This window comes from Ctenocephalides felis, unplaced genomic scaffold (assembly GCF_003426905.1).
Source record: "Ctenocephalides felis isolate EL2017-DRISC unplaced genomic scaffold, ASM342690v1 CF-g0.4_SCAFFOLD_03572, whole genome shotgun sequence".
In the NCBI taxonomy this organism is placed as follows: Eukaryota; Metazoa; Arthropoda; class Insecta; order Siphonaptera; family Pulicidae; genus Ctenocephalides; species Ctenocephalides felis.
In genome coordinates, this window is record NW_020539726.1 from 37,368,168 (window position 1) to 37,375,986 (window position 7,819).

Consider the following 7,819-nt stretch of genomic DNA (forward strand, 5'->3'; position numbering starts at 1 on the left):
TTTATTGATTAGAAATTACTTCTATATTATCCGTAGTTTCTATAAATCTATAAAGTTATTACAATGGAAAATATTTTTGAGGCAAGACAGATATTACAGCTGTTCAAAGAATGAGATTGTATTACTAGCGAAAACGCAAAAAATAAATAAAGCAGTCAATGAATGTATGTTAATTTTAATTAAATGAAGTTCTTCAAACACAATTATTACATGATGAATAAAGTTGCGAATATTTGTTTGGGCGTTATTTAATATAATCCACTGTGTGAACGAATATTTTGGAATTTATTTAACAGCAATTACTTCATTTTTCTAATAAAGTTTCATTTCTAAATGCAAATTACAATGACAAATCGATCATGTCATATTAGAAATATGACTTTAATTACATTATTGTTTTTAAATATTATATATATTTTTAATGATATTCTAAATATAAAATTTATAATTTATCATTATATAAATGTGTATAAGTGTTGACACTAATAAATGTGACAACGCATCACGAGTGTTACCATATTACTAATAAACATTATTCAAAATTGTTATGTTTTTAATTTTACTTAACTTAAAATTGCTACTTTGTACAGTAGCAAATAAGTTTTACTTCAATCGCGTGTGAATGTTTTGTGTTCAGAGCATAGTTTTGAATTGATTGTTCAATTTAAAAACTAAAATTTCAACCATCTCATTAATTTATTTTGTTAATAATAATAAATCCCACATATGTCTTTTACCCATATATTTCCCCCGTACGTGTTTCCCACCTTCCCAGAATCATCGTCATCGTCTTACCGTTTTTGGAAGTTGCCATTGGTCGGTTGTAATTACATCATAAGACTTCATTTGTACTCCAGAAGTTTATTTGCAAAACGTGACTGTGTAAAATTGCGACACATGTCTTTTATTGTCCCTCCACCTAACACGAAGGGTGATCTAGGACGATATTTATAAGACACGGTGGAGGGATCTCCACAACGATAGAAATCACATTTTGTAAAGAATTACAATCAAAATTTCTTAGTGTCAAAATTTCTAAATACCGACCAAGTCATCCGCAAAATTAATTACAGTATTATGACGCAATAAAAGGGCCTTAAAGATTGAAGATTAAAGATTAAAGGGTCTTTTATAATTGTAATTGGATTCTGGAAAGTCAATTTGCGTAAACGAAAAAGACGTACTCCACAGTCACAATTAATTCATATAGCTCAGGTAATGGAGAGACAATTACGGTGGAGACTAATTGAAACTTTTGGGTTGTAATGGAATATTTGTAGTTTAACTAGTGGTGCGTGGCATCGTACCTTAAGGCAAATTGCTGGAACGTCCCGTACCGTAATTAAACATTCGACTAATAAAAATAATCAGTCAATTAATATGTTTATGAATAAAATTTATAAAATTAGAATTTTCATTATTTGTTCCTTGTAGACAAAATGTGAAAACTTATTAGATCAGACGACGTTGTTTATATATGTTTGAATGAAATATATATAAACAAAATCTAATTATTGTTAGAATGAACATATTTTATTTCAAATGCATCAATTTTTTGTCGTTCGCGTAATATATGCACTGAGTTAACAATTTTAAATAGTTTAAGAAGTATCAACTATACAACCATAAACAACATTTGAAAAAAAAATGTGATTATATCGTCAGCAAACAAGTGAAAAAGAAAATACCAGTAGTCAATGAATGTATGTTAATTTTAATTACATGAAGTTCTTCAAAGTTTCATATATGAATTTAATAAATTCTATAAAGTTTTGTTGTTTGATGTTTCATATTGTATAATAGTGAAATATAACTTTTTCCATTTCGATTCAAAAATATTCTGTATCGAAGTTTATCGCAAAATGTTCCCCCGAGAGATGGCACTTTGCTCGCTTTCAGAGGTCGGTCGTTGTCTTTGGGGATTAAAATGGGCAAAAAGGGGAAAAATGTTTGAAAAAGAATAAAATACAAATATTAAAATATTCACACACACACACACATATATATATATTATATATATATATATATATATATATATATATATATATAAACCTCGTGTCATGATGTTGGTTCGCTATGGACGCCCAAACTACTGAACCGATTTTGAATTTTATTGGCTCATCATGTGCATATATATCCAACTTAGATTATAGAAAATTTTGAGAATTAAGTTTGAAATATTAATATATAATTTTTATAAATTTCAAAAAATTTTGACAGAAAATGACCAAAAAAAAACACTAAAATGTCAAATATCAAAATTTATGAAAAATTCTAGTAAAAAAGATTTATGATTTTTGAAAAAAAATTGACAGTCCAAAAAATATAATTCAAAAAATATATTCAAAAACATATACATACAATGCTATATTCAAAATCACAATTATAGTTTAAATCTAATTAAAAATCAATTGTTATAAATTTAAATAAATGTTGACATGAAAAACGTCAAATGTCATTTGTCAATATTTATGAAATAATTAGATAAATAGATTTACAATTTATTTTATTTGATTATCTTACCAAATATTTCGGATACCAAAACTCATTAAAACTTTATAAATCAGAGAGCACAATAAAAAAGCGGCATATTGAATTTAAAATTAATCATAAACAAAAATTTGACATTTCACAAAAAACTAATTTTTAACGACTTCAATAGGAAACAAACAAATTAATTATTCCAAGTTATGTTATAGGCAATATTGCCAAACAAATTATAGATACAAAACATTATTGTAAAATAAATATTATCATATTATACTAATTTTGGACCAACAATATTTTGACATTATAAATTTAGTGCATATTGGATATATGAAATTGACATTCAATATTTTTAAATTAAATGCAAAAGTAAAAAATCTGATATTTATATAAAATATTATATATTTAGATAAAGATACTGCGTTGATTTAGACTAAAATTTAATTTATTCTTTAATTTAAAAAAAAATTGATATAAACAAAATTAAAATAAACAAAACACTATGATGCGTTGGAATTATTTATCGGAGTGTAAAGAAATTTGTGTAATTAAAATATAATATTATTATTAATATATCAGTTAAGTAATATTTTGATTGTCATCGCAAATGCTAATCTTATAGAAAATTGTAACATCTTAAATAGAATAGTACAATCTGAGGGTATCATTAGAATCTGACAAAAACAAACTAGACAAACTAATTATTATATCATATTATATTAAATTTTGACCAAAAAGAAAATATTATGACAATTATAATTAATTTGAAATAAAATGCGAATGTAAAAATCAGATCTTTATGTAAAAAAATATTTATTTCCACAATATTCCTGTGTTGATTTAGCCAAACTTATGAATTTAACAATTATATAATTATTCATTGATGACTTAAAATAATTATTAATTTATTAACAAATAAATAATATTTGAAAGAAAATTTTATTGACATATATGACATGACAAAAGTATAATAAACAAAACGCTATGATGCGAGTGAATTAATTTTTGAAGTATGAAATGTCAAATAATTTTGAAAATTATAATAAGTTTTTAACTATTTGTCAAAGAATCAGAGTCCAAATCTATTAAATATTTGATTTTTGGCACTTTTATTAATTTTTTTTATCAATTTAGGCATATTTTTGATGGCAAAACAACGTTTGCCGGGTTAGCTAGTATATATATATATATATATATATATATATATATATATATATATATATATATATATATATATATTCTATTTATTCCCTTACATTTTGCTCCACCGGCGGCTCTGTTTTGTTTATAGGCCTTTTTAATATTCTGACACAGAAACGTTTAATTCGGCAGTCGAAAAAATATCAAATCCGGAATGAAATGAAAGCTTGTTGGATTTTTTCACGCGACATGCAAATGCTATTCATATTCTTTCATCAACGGAATTTTTGCGAATGGAACATTTAGTGACATTTTTGACTCGTTCGTAATACTTTGTTGAGTAGAATCATACATTAAATTCAATTGTGTGGAGAGGTCTCCACCGTATATATATATATATATATATAAATATAAACAAAATATTTCTCTATTTTGAAAATTGAAGTATTTTAATAGATTTTCTTAAGTACTTTTAAAAGATTTTTTTTCAGAAGCGAAATATATGCATCTACTATGATTATTATAAAATTACTATCCTTTTAATATTACTTTAACACCTTTTAATATTACTATTAATTATTAAATTGCTTGACAAGAGCCTGACATAATATCTATTATTATTGATTACGACTTTCTTATGAACAAATAAATAAATAAATAAATAGATAGTACGTTTCGAATCGCAATTTGACTCTTCCTCAGTGGAAAAAAACCTTTGCGTTTTCTTTGTAATAAAAATTCTCGTGTTTTGGACTCAGACCTGGGAAAACCTCGAACATTTATGTACTTTGGGCTCGATTTAAGAGTATACCGAGTTGCTGTAGAGAAGTTTTGTGTTAGAAAATATTATAGATAATTTAATTTCCTACATTTCTCACATATACACTTTTGATATCCCGTGTTTATTTTAAAAGTTACATTCAAATTTATCCGTACGCGTTTTCTTCCCAATGAATTGATAAAAACAATATTTCATGTCATGACATTTTTATAGTTTTGATATCATAATTTTTAATCATTTTTATAAATTATAGAAAATATCTTTTAATTAATTTATATTTTCTATAATTGTAATATTTTAATATATTTCCTGAAATAATTTTAATAGACAATACGTTTCTAATACCAATTTTATTCTTCCTCATTGGAAACAAAACTTTTGCGTTTTCTTTCTAATGAAAATTCTTGTGCATGGGCTTGACCTGGAAAAAAACTGAACATTATTACTTTGGGCTTGATTTAAGAGTATACCGAGTTGATATAGAGTGTTTTAGTGTTAGAAAAATGAAGTTTCCTGTGCATTGAGGTTGAATTTGAAAAAGACTAGAACATTCTTGTACTTTGGGCTTGATTTCTGAGTATACCGAGTTAACCTAGAGCGTTTTTGTGTTGGAAAACATTATAGACAATTAAATTTCCTACAAATTTTCCATATACAATTTTAATATCTCGTATTTATTTCACAAGTTACATGCAATTTTATCCGTACGCATTTTCTTCCCAATAAAGATTCTTGTGCATTGAGCTTGAATTAGAAAAAGACTTGAACATACTCGTACTTTGGACTCGATTGCTGAGTATACCGAGTTGCCCTAGAGCATTTAAGTGTTAGAAAACATTATAGATAATTCAATTCTCTATAAATTTTCCATATACACTTTTCATATGACGTGTTTAACTCAAAAGTTACATCAAAATTTATCCGTACCAATTTTCTTTCAAATAAAAATTTTTGTGTATTGAGCTCGAATCTGAAAAAGACATGAACAGTCTCGTATTTTGGACTCGATTTTAAGATATACCGAGTTGCTTTAGAGCGTTTTAGTGTTAGAAAACATTGTAGATAATTTAATTTTCTATATATTACCCATAAACACTTTTCATTTAACGTGTTAATTCAAAAGTTATAACTAGTTTTGTCGGCACGTGTTTTCTTTCCAATAAATTTGGGCTCAAATCTAAAAAAGTTTCGAACAGTCTCATACTTTGAGCTCGATTTTTGAGTATACCGAGCTGCTCTAGAGCGCTTCGGGGTTAGAACACATTATTAACATTTAATTTTCTACAAATTTTCCATATACACTTTTTATATAACGTGTTTAATTCAAAAGTTATAACCAGTTTGGTCAGCACGTTTTTCTTCCCAATAAAATTTCTCGTGCTTTGGGCTTGAATTAGAGAAAGACTCAAACATTCTTGTGCTTTGGGCACGATTTGTATTAAAAAACAACAAATATAAAAAAACATTATAAATAATTTAACTTTCTATAAATTTCCCATATACACTTTTTATATAACGCATTTAATACGAAAGTTATAACCAGTTTTGTCAGCACGTGTTTTCTTCCTTATAAAATTTCTCGTGCTTTGGGCTTGAATTAGATAAAGACTCAAACAATGTCGTACTTTGGGCTCGATTTTCGAGTATTCCGAGTTAACCTAAAGCATTTTGATATTAGAACACATTATAAACAATTTAATTGTCTACAAATTTCCCATATACACTTTTTATATGACGTGTTTAATTTAAAAGTTACATGCAATTTTATCTGTACGTATTCTCAATGAAGATTCTTGTGCATTGAGGTTGAATTAGATAAAGACTCAAACAATGTCGTATTTTGAGCTAGATTTTCGAATATTCCGAGATAACCTAGAGCATTTTAGTGTTAGAAAACATTATAGATAATTTAATTTTCTACAAATTTTCCATATACACTTTTGATATCCCGTATTTATTTCAAAAGTTATAACCAGTTTTATCTGTACGTGTTTTTTTTCCAATGAAGGTTTTTGTACATTGAGGTTGAATAAGAAAAAGACTCGAACATACTCGTACTTTGGGCTAGATTTTTGAATATACCGAGTTAACCTAGAGCATTTTGATATTAGAGCACATTATAGACAATTTAATTTCCAACAAATTTCTCATATACACTTTTTATATAACGTGTTTAATTCAAAAGTTATAACCAATTTTGTCCGCACGTGTTTTCTTCCCAATGAAGATTTTCATGCTTTGGGCTCAAATCTAAAAAAGTTTCGAACAGTCTCGTACTTTGGGCTTGATTTTTGAGTACACCGAGTTAACCTAGAGCATTTTTGTTTTAGAAAACATTATAAACAATTTAATTTTCTACAAATTTTCAATATACACTTTTGATATCCCGTACTTATTTCAAAAGTTATATCCAATTTTATCTGTACACGTTTTCTTCCCAATTAAGATTCTTGTGCATGAATTAGAAAACGTCTCAAACACTTGCGGCTCAAACATTTGGGCACGATTTTTGAGTATACCGAGTTAACCTAGAGCATTTTGGTGTAAGAGTACATTGAAGATAATTTAATTGTATATATTTTTCTCATATACACTTTTTATATAACGTGTTTAGTTCAAAAGTTACATCCAATTGTATCTGTACACGTTTTCTTCCCAATGAAGATTTTCTAGCATTTTGCTTGAATTAGAAAAAGACTTTAACTTACTCGTACTTTGAGCTAGATTTTCGATTATACCGAGTTAACCTAGAGCATTTTAGTGTTAGAAAAAATTATAAACAATTTAATTTCCTACAAATTTTTTATATACTTTATTTATATGATGTGTTTAGTTTAAAAGTTACATCAAAATTTATCCGTACGTGTTTTCTTACCATTAAATATTTTCGTGCATTTGACTTGAATTACACAAAGACTCGAACATACTCGTACTTTGGGCTCGATTTCCGGGTACACCGAGTTAACCTAGGGCATTTTGATGTTAGAAAATATCCTAAACAATTCAATTTTAAATATTCCCTCCATACAAAATTTTCACATTCCGTGTTTAGTTTAAAAGTTACATCGAGTACGCGTTTTCTTCCCAATGAAGGTTTTTAAGACGATTTCTCTCGGCGTCGCGTCGCGATTCTTTCGCTTTTGCTTAAAAATAAAACGAAATCTATGTTTTATTTTTATTTTTACGATAATGCGACTCTGCATTGGCAAGGATAGAACAGGATAGAACAGTACAGTATCAGATAGGATATTACAACAATCTGCTTTTCTAAGAGACGACGACGACTAGGACGTTTTGCGAAAATGCCATTTCGCGAATACAACAGATAATGGCACTTTTCTAGATGTTTACGAATAAAAGCGTTTTCGGATAAATAATCGGGAAAACAAAAAAATCTAAAAGGTTTTGCGA